Here is a 14,741-nt window from a genome sequence, read left to right as displayed (position 1 = left end):
GGTAAATGTGGTTCCTTCACCGCCACAACAGCAACTTGGACAGGTCCCACCTCTTCCTCCTCCACGCTCTCGCTCTCAGGCAGTTGATCATGTTACAGTGTGCGACGCCGCCTCCTCATCTTCCACCGTGTCCTCGGCATCCACTGCACGTCCAAATCTCGGTGGCCCTTCATCATACAATGTGTGTAGGGCACGGCGGTGTCAAGCTGTTCTTCACATGGTTCGCCTTGGCGAACGGAGTCGCGCAGGGGAGGAACTGCTAAAGTTCATTCGTAAAGAAATCCGAGTATGGCTTACTAGGGATCGACCGATTATCGGTATGGCCGATATTATCGGTCGATAATCACGATTTTGGGCATTATCGGTATCGGCAATTACCTTGCCGATAAGCCAATAATGCCCCGCCCGCACCGCGACCGCCCCCCCGACCTGCCGCACCGCGACCGCCCCCCGACCCACCGCACTGCGTTGCACCCCCCACGGCATTCCGGGTGGAGGGTGAACCGGTCCGGGCTGTCCTTCTCCAGGGGTCATCTTCTCCACTGCATAGATGCCGCTGCGGCGTGACATCAAGTGCGTCGCTGTGCACGGGCATCACTGCGCAGCGGCGTCTATGCTGCGTTACTAGGCCGGAGACTGCCCGGAGTGGAGAAGAGGACCCCGGAGAAGAAGGTCAGCCCGGACCGGTTCACCCTCCACCCGGAATGCCGCCGGATACTACAGGAAGTATGGATGGCCCGGACCACCCTGACAGGTAGGGGGAGAGAAGCGGGTGGCGGCGGCGGCGGAGGCCTATGGCACCACAAAAGCCACTGCAGTGCATTGATTTAAAGCGCCCGCTTTAAATCAATGATCTGCAGCGGTGTCGCGGGGGGATAAATAGCGGATAACTTATACCGGAATATCGGTATAAGTTATCGGCTATCGGCCCTAACCTCCATCGATATCGGTCGATCCCTATGGCTTACTCCACGAAATCTGGAAATGGGAACCATGGTGACCGACAACGGGAAGAACATCGTGTCGGCGCTGCGACAGGGAATTGTGAAACATGTGCCCTGCATGGCACATGTGTTGAATCTGGTTGTCAAGCACTTCCTCAAGTCTTCACCCCATTTGCAAAACATCCTGAAAATGGCAAGGAAACTGTGCATGCACTTCAGCCACTGGTACACCGCCAAGCACACCTTCCTTTAGCTGCAGCGTCAGAACGGTATCCCACAACATAGTCTTATTTGTGACGTTGCCACACGTTGGAATTCCACCCTCCATATGTTGGACAGACTATACGAACAAAGAAAAGCCATCACTGATTTATTGATGATCCAAGCAGATAGGAGTACTCCCCTGTGTAACTTCAATGTGAACCAGTGGCAGCTCATACGTGACACCTGACGTTTGCTGAGGCCCTTTGAGGAAGCCACATTATTTGTAAGTCGCCTGGATTACGCCATGAACGACGTAATTCCACTCCTACATTTCTTACAACAAATGATTGAAACCATGGCTGGTCACGGCAATGGAAATGTTGCGCCTACATCTCAAGGTTACATGAGCCCTGTGGGGGCTGAACTGGTGGAGGAGGAGGATGAGGGGCAGAGCGGAACACAGTTTAGGTTGGATGAGATGGCCAGTGTTTCTAGTCATCAAGCAGGAGCAGCAAGAGGAGCTGGAGGGTTATGAGGAAGGCAAGACAGAGGACCCAGACACACCGTGGCAGTATGCAGTGGAGATGGAGACAGGTAGTCCCTCCGAGTCACTGATGCAAATGGCACGATGCATGCTCAGTTGCTTGCGTAGTGACCCCTGAATTGTCAAAATTCGTCAGCGGGATGACTTCTGGATCTCCACCTTATTAGACACTCGCTACTGTCCCAGAATGGGGGCCTTTTTTACACCCACTGAGAGGGAGGACAAACTGACCTACTACAGAGAGATTCTACGTAGTCAGTTGGCCGATGCCACATGGTCCATCCACTCGCAGGTCTGACTCGGGGGGCCCTCTGCGCTCACTTTCCATTGCCATGGCTGCTGGGGAGGGGAGGGGTGGCAGGAGCAGTACCAGCTCAATCAGCAGCAGCCTGATTCTACAGTCGCTGATGAGTAGCTTTCTTCACCCGCACAGTGAAGCAACTCATCAGCAGCAGGTAGACATGGAGCAGGACCTGAACCAGCAGGTGTTGGCATACCATGACATGACCATGCCGACAACCATTGAAGATCCGCTGGAATTCTGGGCAGCCAAACTTGATTTATGGCTGCAACTAGCAGAGTTTGCCCTGGAAAAGCTGTCCTGCCCGACCAGTAGTGTGCCATCAGAGCGGGTGTTTAGTGCGGCCGGGGCCATAGTCACCCCAAGGCGAACTCGTCTGTCCACTAAAAATGTGGAGAGACTGATGTTTGTCAAGATGAATCAGTGATGGATCAGTCAGGATTTCCAGCCACCAATGCCAGATGCCTCAGAGTAGATTGACCATGCTGCTACACCAACATTTCCCAATTATGGTTGGTTATGAAACCCTCTTGGGTTATCAATTAGGGTTATGAAACCCTCTGGTACTATGATTGCCTGCTCCTGGCTCATCCTGTGTCTTTCAGGAACTACTTGCCTCACTGATGCTTCTGGCCTTGGGCCTATAATTTTTGGAAGTTTAACAGCAGCTAAATACATGCTTAATGCAAATTTCAACATTGATCTTTAAATGTAAGGGGTTATGAAACCCTCTTGGGTACCGCGAATGACTGCTCCTGACTCATTCTGTGTCTTTCAGGAACTATTTGCCTCCCTGATGCCTCAGGCCTTGGGCCTTTAATTTTTGGATGTTTAGCAGTAGCTAAATACATGCTTAATGCAAATTTCAACATTGATCTTTAAATGTAAGGGGTTATGAAACCCTCTCTGATACTGCGAATGACTGCTCCTGACTCATTCTGTGTTTTTCAGGAACTACTTGCCTCCCTGATGCCTCAGGCCTTGGGCCTTTAATTTTTGGATGTTTAGCAGTAGCTAATACATGCTTAATGCAAATTTCAACATCGATCTTTAAATGTAAGGGGTTATGAAACCCTCTTGGGTACTGCGAATGACTGCTCCTGACTCATTCTGTGTCTTTCAGGAACTACTTGCCTCACTGACGCTTCTGGCCTTGGGCCTTTAATTTTTGGAAGTTTAGCAGTAGCTAATACATGCTTAATGCAAATTTCAACAATGGTCTGTAAATTCTCGCCACTCTGCCAGGGCCTTCTCCTACCCCACTGGGGCCGATCCGAGGACCTCGCTAAACCATCCAATCGGTAGTAGAGACAAGCGTTGTGTACAAAGGGCAGGGACTTAATGAACCCGAGCTTATGACCCGCACTTAGTTGGGATTCTTCTTTCCTGGCAATTAATTGCAATCCCTGATCCCTATTGCGAACAGGGTTCAGCGGGTTACCCGCACCTGTCGGTGAAAGATAGACACACGCTGGTCCGTTCAGTGTAGCGCGCGTGCAGCCCTGGACATCTGAGGGCATAACACACCTGTTATTGCTCGATCTCGCGATTGATCGTGCAATGTAAGGGGTTATTAAAGCCTCTTGGGTACTGCTGATGCCTATTCCTGACTGCTCCTGTGTCTTTCAGGAACTACTTGACTTCATGATGCTTCTGGGCTTGGGCCTTTAATTTTAGTATTTTTGAAATGCATACATACATGCTTAATTTAAATGTCAACATTTATGGTACAATGTATGGGGTTATTAAACACTCTTGGGTAGTGTTTTTTCAAATTTTCTGATAATTATCACAATAATAAACTTGAATTTTCCAGAATAATAACCATTACACCATTGAACGCTTGTTGCGTGGGATTTATTAAGTAACATTTTCAAAAAAAAATACAGAGAGGGATGAACTCTGCTTCTTTATTTCATAAAAAATTATTTTAGAGAAGAATGTCTTTTGGTGGTCCACCGTCCTGCATTATTAAGTCTTCTGGACTCTTGGATATGCGCTTGTTCTTAAACAAAGGTACAAAAACCAAAAATGGCCTTTCAGGGCTATGGAGACGTTACATCTTACAGCCACATGAGCCCTGTGGGTGCTTGTGAGATTAGGTCCTTTGTACCCACACGGCGGGGTCCGGGACACAAATTTTGATTTAAATTTCAAATAAATAAAAAAATCACACATTTCAATGGTCTCCTCATGCTGCAGTCAACTCCAGGCTGCATCATTCTGGTAATATATAGAGAGCACCCACTGTCCTAAATTTTCGTTAAAATTTTTTGTCAAAAATGTTTGTCTTTTTTATTAGGGATTGTGAAGCTTTGGTGCGTACTCATGCATCAGCCAACTCCAGGCTGTGTCATTCAGGCAATATATGGTTTACTGATGCCGCTGCTGGGCCTGGGTCTGGGAATTTCAAAGCACCCGCTATCCAAAAGTCTTCTTCATAAATTTCTACAATTGTTGTGTTTTTTGGGGGGGGGGGATTGTGAAGCCCTAGTGTGTACTAATGCATCAGCCAACTCCAGGCTGTGTCATTCAGGCAATCTATAGGTAGCACCCGCTGTCCTAAATATTCTTAATTTTTTTTGTAAAATGGTTGTTTTTTCTTTGGGATTCTGAAGCCCTGGTGTGTACTCAATGCTGCTTCCTGCTACACTCTGTCAGCCCGTTGGTCCTGCGACAGTGTGCTACTCCGTCTCCACATCCTCCACTGTGTCTTAAGCCTCCACTGTCCGGACAAGTCTCAGTGGCCCTTCAGCATACCATGTGTGCAGGGTACGGCGGTGTCACGCTGTTCTTCACATGGTTTGCCTTGGCAAAAAGTCTTGGAAACAATGGTCGGTCAGCGCAATGGAGACGTTGCGCCTACATTTCACGGCCACATAAGCCCTGTGGGGTCTTGTTGGATTTGGTCCTTCGTACCCACACGCTGGGGTCCAGGACATTGAAAGTTTGTTTTTAATTTCAAATCCTAAAATGATGGCGCTGCTGGGCCTGAGTCTGGGAATTTCACATTTTCTCATAGGTAGCACCCGCTTTCCAAAATCTTTTTAAAAAATTTCTAAAATTGTGTTGTTTTTTGTGGGGAATTGTGAAGTCCTCATAGGCGTGCGCACAGGGTGTGCCGGGTGTGCACAGGCACAACCTAATCACCGCGGCCCGCTGCTGCAGGACTTTTTTTTTCTTTTTTCTCAATACTAAACCCCAGCCCCACCGGACATCCCCGACATCACCCGCCCGACATCACCAACGACCCCCCCCCCCCCACCACCCGCTCGGCGCCGCAACCGCTAGTACACACATTATGGAATATGGTCCCTACCCTGACTGACCTTACATGCCGCTCGGGGCCGCTTTAAGAGCGCGGGGGCTGATGGGTCAGTCTAGGTGACTAATGGTGCGCAGTGCCTGGAGCCCGCACGCGTGCACTGTGTCTGGAGAGCCCGCACAGGAGAGGCCCGGGCCCTTAGCTCTGGAGTCTGGACTGCTGTAGTGGGCGGCTAAGGAGAGAGAGGCCTGCAGCAGCAGCAAGTGCCGGTAAGTGGCTGCTGGCCTGCTGCCATACATGATGGGGATGTAGTCCTGAACTGTGAGCCTACATTATGTAGGCTCACAGCTCAGGACTACATCCCCATCATGTATGATTGTGACTGTCTATTATATGTAGGCTCGCAGCCCAGGACTACATCCCCATCATGTGTGATTGTCTATTATATGTAGGCTACATATAATAGACAGTCACAATCATACATGATGGGAATGTAGTCCTGAGCTGTGAGCCTGGGCATGTGTGGTGTGGTCAGGGCATACTGGGAGTTGCATGTTGGGAGTTGCAGTTACTCCTGTAACGCCCAGCATGCCCTGATAGTATCAGGGTATGCTGGGCATTACAGTTAGTATTAACTGCAACTCCCAGCATTCCCTGATACAATCTCTGTCTGTTCTGCAGCTGTCCCAAAATTTGTTTTGGGTCAGCGGCAAAACCATAGGCTGTATTAGCCTGATACAGTCTATGGTTTTGCAGTTGACCCAAAACTACAACTCCCATTATGTTGCACTATGCTCCTGAGTCCTGGGGAAGCAATGCATTAATTTTGGGACAGCTGCAGAGCAGACCAAGATTGTATCAGGGCATGCTGGGAGTTGCAGTTACTATCTGTAATGCCCAGCATGCCCTTATACAGCTTATGGTTTTGCAGCTGACCCAAAACTACAACTCCGGTGTTGCACTATACTATAATAAAGGTTATATGGTGCTATATGCTGGGGGGAGCTGTAGTTTTGGTTCAGCTGCAGAAATATAGGCTGGAATCTGGATCAAGAAATTTCCTTGATCCAGATTCCAGCCTATATCTCTGCAGCTGACCTAAAACTACAGCTCCCTCCAGCATGTAGCACCACATAACCTATATTATAGTATAGTGCAACATAATGGGAGTTGTAGTTTTGGTCACCATATATTGTATCAGGGCATGCTGTATATATATATATATATATATATATATATATATATATATATATATATACATAAACACACACGCGTTGTTTGTGCATGAGTTTGTGCTTTAGGGTGCACACCCTACTGCAATAGGCTGCACACGCCTATGGAAGCCCTGCTGTGTACTCGTGCATCAGCCAACTCCAGGCTGTGTCATTCAGGCGATATATGGTTTACTGATGCCGCTGTGGGGGCTTGTGAGATTTGGTCCTTCGTACCCACACGCTGGGGTCCGGGACACTCAAAGTTTGATTTCAATTTCAAATAAAAAAATCCGACATTTCAATGTCTCCTCATGCGTCAGCCAACTCCAGGCTGTGTCATTCAGGCAATATATGGTTTACTGATGCCGCTGTGGGGGGTTTGTGAGATTTGGTCCAGCGTACCCACACGCTCATCTCTAGTCACAACATCTTAGGGTTAATACCAACAGACCCTACACTACCACTGCAACACCCTAGACACCATTACTCTCTCCTGCCCACCACATAAAAATGAAAGAAACTATCTGGTTGCTATGGGCAACCACTTTTCCTCTTTACAGGTTTTGATAAATCTCCCCCAGTGGTTTTGGCAAAAATTACACAAAGATGGCAACTTGGGAGTATAGAAATGAGGGCGCAGTTGTTGTGGTGTGTTTATTTTCATTTTTACCAAATAAACCTCAAACAAAAATTGTGTCTGTTCCTATGCTTAGGCTGGGATTAAACACAATTTATCTGTGGCGTTTTTTCAAAGCCCACATTGCCTTATCTTTGGTGGTCTTCGCCCCCCCCCCCCCAATCGGCGGTTTCCTCCCCCCCCCCCCCGCCCCCCTTCCGACAGACTTCTGTCCAGCTGTTGCAAAACTACAACTCCAAGCATGCTCTGACAGCATGCTGGGAGTTGTAGTTTTGCAACGGGTGGACAGCCACAGGGGATCAGTGGTGCAGTATGTCAATCTAGGACCATGGTGTCTGATCTTGGACTGGCAGCAGGAGCCACGACCACTTTAAATCAATGGCTGCTGGGACTTCTTACGAGTGACATCCTTTGCTCCAGACCCCAACAGCAGGGACATTACTTGTCAGACGTCCTGACACCCAGCGCTGCTCATTGAGCCTGCCGGAGCCGCACTGATCTGTGTAAGGAACCTATGGGCCCAGGCTGTTGGGGCCACCAAATGATATTACAAATACTGAGTGTCTGGTTAGGAGAAACAAATATAACGCACCCACAGGGAGTAGCGTCATTTTATTTAAAAAATGCTAAAAAAAAAAAAAAATCCCTTAGGTAACAGTCATGCAGAATATGTTAAAAATCTTTTTTAGGTTTCAGCCAATCAGAGAGCAGCACTGCTGGAATAGAACTCCCAGGAGGTAACAGCGTGTCACACATGTGATGTCATAACCATTGTCCACCAGAGAGCAGCACTGAGCAGAAATAACACTGCTCCTGCTCATTCTTCATCAGTGAGGGGCCGATGCTGGACACTGTAGGAACGCGGGAATGTGAAGTTGAATACATCACTGTGATTGGTAAGTGTCACATTGTTGTGTCCACAAGGTCTTTAGTGCAGTTCCATGTGCATTTCTATAATAAACAGGTAAATAATCTATCTTTTGTTTTCCTATCTTAGATGCACTATTTCCAGGATGTGGAGTAGCATTTCCGGACTATCAAGACGTTGTAATAAGGCACATATTTCCGGACTTACAGCAAGAAGTTGGATGAAGGCATAAACCCTCGAATCACGCACATACACAGACACATTTGCCCAAATTATAGAGGTAACCTCCTTTAGTATGCCCAGAGGAAGGGCAATACAGTAGCCATGGATTCCCTACAGGTTTCCTCCCCTCTGGAGGTTTTTCCTGTCCTGAGTTAGTTACTGTACGCTCTTTGTGAGTGATGGAAGGTTACAAAAATCCCTACACAAACATTTTAATAAATAATAAAGTTCCCCTGTTTTTAAACCGTTCTTTGACTTGTTTGACTCATTTATTTTATTTCTGTCTGTGAAAAATTGTGACATTTTTTTTTAAGTGTCGAAAGCTTCTCTACTGCACGATCTGCATAATGCAGTGGGGAGAGAAGCAGCTGATGCTGGTTGGCAGTTGCCGAGGCAACCGTAGGACACCCAGCAAGTTGCCTGCTGAAATCAGATGCCTGCTGAAATCATTCAGCAGGCATCATGTGCAAACCCCCCACCCATGTCAGCGATCAGTTCAATTCAGACTGGCGATCTGTGGCGATCCCGGGTCACAGGGGCTCCGGTGACCGGGAAGATAAGGAGGATCGGGGGTGTCTAAGACACCCCCGATCCCCCTGAAGGCATAGGAGTAAGGTGGCAGAGGTGCCACCCCTCCTATCCCTGCTATTGGTCGGTCAGAGACGACTGACCAATAGCAGTTCGGGGGCGGGGAAGTTAAAGTTCGGTTCCCCGCTCTGCCCACCGACTGTTGTCCTGGAAGAGTGGGGGGACCAGTGGTGATCGGCACCGGAGGTCACTTACCGGGCGGGTGGCGATGAGATACGGCTCCCTGGTGGTCTCTAAACTGTAGCCCTCCAGATGTTGCAAAACTACAACTCCCAGCATGCCTAGACAGCTGTTTGGGTATGCTGGGATTTGTAGTATTGCAAGATTTAGAGGGGTACAGTTTGGCGATCACTGTGCAGATCAGTACATGCTGGGAGTTGTAGTTTTGCAACAGCTGGAGATTTCCCCCCCACACACACACACACACTCACACTCACACACACATGTGAATGTGCAGGGTACATTCACACGGGCGGGTTTACACTTGCTTCAAGTTTGAGCTAGGGCAAATTTTCTGCCGCAGCGCAAGCTCCTAACGGGAAACTCACCTTCAACCCCCGCCCTAGTGAATGTACCCTAAAAACAATACACTACACTAACACATAATAAAGGGTAAAACACTACATATACACTACCTTACACTTTCCCCCCCAATTAAAAATTTAAAACTTATCATACGGCAGTGTTTCCAAAATGGAGCCTCCAGCTGTTGCAAAACAACAATTCCCAGCATTTCCAAACAGCCGCTGACTGTCCAGGCATGCTGGGAGTTTAGCAACAGCTGGAGGCACCCTGTTTGGGAATCACTGGCGTAGAATACCCCTATGTCCACCCCTATGCAATACCTAATTTAGTCCTCAAATGGGCATGGCGTTCTCTCACTTCAGAGCCCTGTCGTATTTCAAGGAAACAGTTTAGGGTCACATATGGGGTATCTCTGTACTCGGGAGCAATTGTGTTTTACATTTTGTGGGGCTTTTTCTCCTTTTACCCCTTATGAAAAGGAAAAGTTGGGGTCTACACCAGCCTGTAAGTGTAAAAAAAAAAAAAAAAATGTTTACACTAACATGCTGGTCTTGCCCCATACTTTTTATTTTCACAAGAGGTAAAAGGAAAAATTTGTAACACAATTTCTCCTGAGTACGGAAATACCCCATATGTGGGCGTAAAATGCTCTGCCGACACACAACAAGGCTCAAGAGTGAGAGTGCACTATGTACATTTGAGGCCTAAATTGGTGACTTGCACAGGGGTGGCTGAATTTACAGTGGTTCTGACATAAACGCAAAAAAAAAATATCCACGTTTGACCCCATTTTGGAAACTACACCCCTCACGGGACGTATTAAGGGGTATAGTGAAGTGAGCCTTAACACCCCACAGGTGTCTGACTAATTTTCATAAAATTTGGATAAGAAAATGAAAAAAAAAAAATTAACTAAAATGCTGGTGTTACCCTAAATTTTTCATTCTCACAAGGGAAAATAGGGAAAAAAGCCCCCCAAAATTTGTAACCCCATTTCTTCAGAGTAAGAGCATACCCCACATGTGGATGTAAAGTGCTCTGCGGGCGTACCGCAATGCTCAGAAGGAAAGGAGCACCATTGGGATTTTGGAGAGAAAATTTGTCCGGAATTGAAGGCCAGATGTGTGTACAAAGCCCCCGTAGTACCAGACCAATGGACCTCCCCCACGTGACCCCATTTTGAAAACTAAACCCCTCACGGAATGTAATAAGGGGTGCAGTGAGCATTTACGCCCCACAGGTGTCTGACAGATTTTTTTTTTCAATATATTTTTATTGGTTTTCTGAAGAACATAACAGGTGGCAATAAGGAAAACAGCCTCATAAATTACAGAGCATTCTCATACATAAAAGAAATGCATTTAAATAAGTACACATTAACAGGGTGTAAGGGGAAAAAAAACAATAGTATGATAACTGGTTCTTACAGAGTCCATAATCTAAGTGCATAAGTAACGAACCAAGGTCAGCGCCGCAAATCTCCAAAGTAAAAGAAAAAAAAAGAGGAAGAGGATTGGGTGTGTGTGGGGGTGGGGGGGAGGTGTAGTTCCATAGCCCAAGCCCAGTGTGTCCGGGCCTCACAAATCTTGATGTCTGAGTGGTTGCTAACCATAGCCTCCATATGTCCAAGAAGGTGTCATGAGTCCTCATTGATCTATGGGACATTTCCTCAAACCTACACACCTGGTGGACCTTTGTAGACCATTCTTGAAGCGTAGGTGGATCTTTTTGTAACCAGTGGAGTGGAATCAAAGATTTTGCTACTGCAACTAACTGGGTAATCAATGAGTACTTATTTGGTGTGAAACCACCAGATGGCAGACCGAGGAGCACTGTCTCCGGGGTTAACCCCTTAAGGACCAGGCCATTTTACACCTTAGGACCTGAGCGTTTTTTGAACATCTGACCACTTTAAACATTAATAACTCTGGACTGCTTTTAGTTATCATTCTGATTCGGAGATTGTTTTTTCGTGACATATTCTATTTTATTTTGGTGGTAAATTTCCGGCGTTACTTGCATCCTTTATTGGTGAAAAATCACAAAATTTCATGAAAATTTTGAAAATTTAGCATTTTTCTAAATTTGAAGCTCACTGCTTGTAAGGAAAATGAATATTCACAATAAAAAAAATTTTATTCACAAATACAATATGTCCACTTTATGTTGGCATCATAAAATGGACATATTTTTGCTTTTTGAAAAGATTAGAGGGCTTCAAAGTAAAGCATCAATTTTCAAAAGTTTCATGAAAATTGCTAAATCTGAAGGGACAGATGTTACAGAACTACAACTCCCAGCATGCCTGGGCAGTCTAGGCATGCTGAGAGTTGTAGTTTGGCAACATCTGGAGGGCTACCGTTTGGGCACCACTGTAACAGTGGTCTCCAAACTGTGACCCTCCAGATGTTACAAAACTACAACTCCCAGCATGCCCAGGCATGCTGGGAGTTGCAGTTTGGCCTTCCTAGTGGTTGCCACAGTAAAGATCACTTTACTTTCACTTTCAATTCCCCCCTCCCCCACAGTAGTTTCCCTAACTAACCCAGGATCCAGCAGTCTCCAGCAAAGATCGGGGTCTCCAGGCATCTTCTCCTGCACGTACCGACCTCCATCTTCTTTCCACGATCCCCTCGACATCCAGGGGTGGCCAGAATGGGGGGTTGCCATGGCAACCCACTGTCCTGCTCTGCCATTGGTCAGAATCAATTCTGACCAATGGCATGGGATATGAGGAAATCGCAGCATTGCGACTTCACTCCTACCCTTCAGGATGATCTGGGCTGTCACTGACAGATCAGATCATCACAATTTTCTGGGTGATCGGGTCTCCAGAGACCAGATCAGCCCGGAATAGGAGAAAATCGCATGTCTGAATTGACATGCGATTTTCTGCGATCGCCGACATGGGGGGGGGGTCCCAGGACCCCCCTCGGCATTTGCACTGCATGCCTGCTGAAGGATTTCAGCAGGAATGCCGTTCCGATCTCTGCCCGGCGCGCGGCAGAGACCGGAGAAACACCAGGACGTTCTGGAACGTCCTTGGTCCTTAAAGCCCAGGGTGCCGGGACGTTCCAGAACGTCTTTGGTCCTTAACTGGTTAATGTAAAGAGAAAAAGGAACACAATAGCGCCCCTGGTGAAGTACGTTAGGCACAGGTAGGGAGATGCTGGTAATAACACTCACCCTGTGGTGTTGCGCTCAGAGCACAACATCTGATATCGCATGTATCATAGAGTGGGATCCTGCAGCTTGATTCCCCCAATCCCAGGCAGCGTCTGGTCCGGTAATGGTATAGGCAGCAGAAGAAACAAAAATGGAACTTATTCCAAGCGCCAGATCCCTTGAGATATTCAGTCTTACAAAGTAGACCAATTTCAATAAAAGATAACATTTATTCCAAGCATAAATCAACGCGTTTCAGACCCGAAGCGTTCCGGTATAAGTTATCGGCTATTTTTCCCCCCACGACACCGCTGCAGATCATTGATTTAAAGCGGGCGCTTTAAATCAATGCACTGCAGTGGCTTTTGCGGTGCCATAGGCCGCCGCCACCCGCTTCTCTCCCCCTGCCTGTCCGGGGGTCCTGAGACCTATCACCGCCACCGCTCCCCCCGCCGCACCCGAGACCGCCCCCCCACGACCCGCCGCACCGCGACCGACCCCCCGCACCACACCGGCCCCATTGCCTACCCCATCCCCGGTTTTATAATTACCTGTTCCCGGGGTCCACTCCACATCTGGCTCCGGTGGCATCCTCCTGAACTGTCACTGTGCGCACTGACGGTGACATCACGTCGCGCACGTCACGTCACTCATCATTGCGCACAGCGTAACGCAGGACGCAGCAGGAGCAAGAAGTAGCGTGGGCTCCGGGAACAGGTAATTATAAAACCGGGGATGGGGGAGGCAATGGGGCCGGGGCGGTGGGGGTGCGATGCGGTTCGGGGGGGCGGTCGTGGTGAGGCGGGTCGGGGGCGTGGCATCATCGGCTTATTGGCAAGGTAATTGCCGATACCGGATAATGCCAAAAATCGTGATTATCGGCCGATAATATCGGCCATACCGATAACCGGTCGATCCATAATGTCCACCAAATGTGTAGATGAGTCCCCACATGCTGTGTGCACCTCCAGCAGAGGTTTGAGTCAGACAATTTATGGTTAAATAGAAATTCCGGTGTCCTATACCAGCGGGATAACACTTTGTATTGAGACTCTTGGAGTCTAATACATCTGGAGAACCCCTGTGAATTACGCAATATCACCCCCACCTCCTCCTCAGAGAAAGTTCTACCCAATTCCTTTGCCCAGGAGGCCACAAAGTGCGGAGGTGACTGGTTACATATGTTTTCAATACATTGAAGACATCTGGACAAATTGCGGTGTTTGGGGTGTGAGCCAGACATTATTCCTTGTTCAAATTGAGTGGGATTTCTTAAAGGGAGGAATTTTTGTTTGAAGAGCGTGCAGCAATGAGCATAGTGTCTAGCGTGTAGGAATGAGGTCTTCCATGGACGCAGCACAAAGCCCAATGTGTCTAGAGCAGGCGCCTTTCCGTCCCTAAAAAACTGAGCGACTGTGATATCTTTAATCTTGTCCCACATGAGTTGAAAGTCACTTGAGCAATAACCCACGGCCGCAGGTATGAGGCTAACAGGAAGAAGAGGGGAAACGGAAGGGGAAAGAGAGGTCCACCCATGTGGACACCACCCCCTGGTAGAGAAGATTATCTGAATCAGGTCTATATCTCGCTGTCTTAGGGAGCCAGAGGTCCCTCAGTATAGTACTAGAGTGTATAGTGGCGCTAGCTTCTTGTAGTGGTTTCACTAGGTCTTATAGGTCTTACCACCTCTGTAACTGAATGGATTTATAGAGTACTTTGATATCGGGTAGACCCAATCCCCCCAGTTTTGGATGTCTACGTAGCAAGCTACGTGCTAACCTAGGTCTGCTCGATCTCCACACATACCTGGAGATCAATCTCTGCAACTGGAGGAACAGCGATTGAGGGAGGGCTATAGGCAACATTCTCATTTTATAAAGTATTTTAGGGACTATGTAGCATTTCACTACGTTTTTCCTACCGAACCACGAGATGAGGGGAATGTCATAATCAGAAAGGAGCTGTTTAACTTCAGATAACAGTGACAGGAAATTGGTTGTATAAATCTGTCATAAGGATGGGGGTATGCGAACACCTAGTTGGTAACGTATGCCTGAGCCCAAGGGAATTGGGACATGCTCCTGAGCCTAGCCACCTGCGAGGAGGAAAGTGTGACATTGAGCAGCTCTGATTTATTGATGTTTACTTTAAAGTTAGATATGTATCCAAAGTCCATGAACAACTGGGCCAGACAAGGCAGGCCCTCCGCTGGGTCACCAAGTAAAAATAATAAGTCATCCGCAAACGCAAGGACCTTAAGTTCC

At 47.7% G+C, this 14,741-nt stretch overlaps 1 long non-coding RNA gene across 3 annotated transcripts in view; it reads right to left on the bottom strand.

Moving 5' to 3' along the window:
- The window catches only part of LOC130281947 (uncharacterized), an 87,082-nt gene extending 75,101 nt beyond the window's left edge, over positions 1-11,981 (bottom strand). For all 3 annotated transcript variants that reach the window (XR_008846176.1, XR_008846173.1, XR_008846174.1), the window contains exon 1: positions 11,858-11,981. This is a non-coding gene — a long non-coding RNA (uncharacterized LOC130281947). The remainder of the gene's footprint in view (positions 1-11,857) is intronic.
- Between the last annotated feature and the right edge of the window lie 2,760 nt (positions 11,982-14,741).

Source organism: Hyla sarda, chromosome 1, assembly GCF_029499605.1.
Source record: "Hyla sarda isolate aHylSar1 chromosome 1, aHylSar1.hap1, whole genome shotgun sequence".
NCBI lineage: Eukaryota > Metazoa > Chordata > Amphibia > Anura > Hylidae > Hyla > Hyla sarda.
This window is presented reverse-complemented; position numbering and strand designations above follow the sequence as displayed.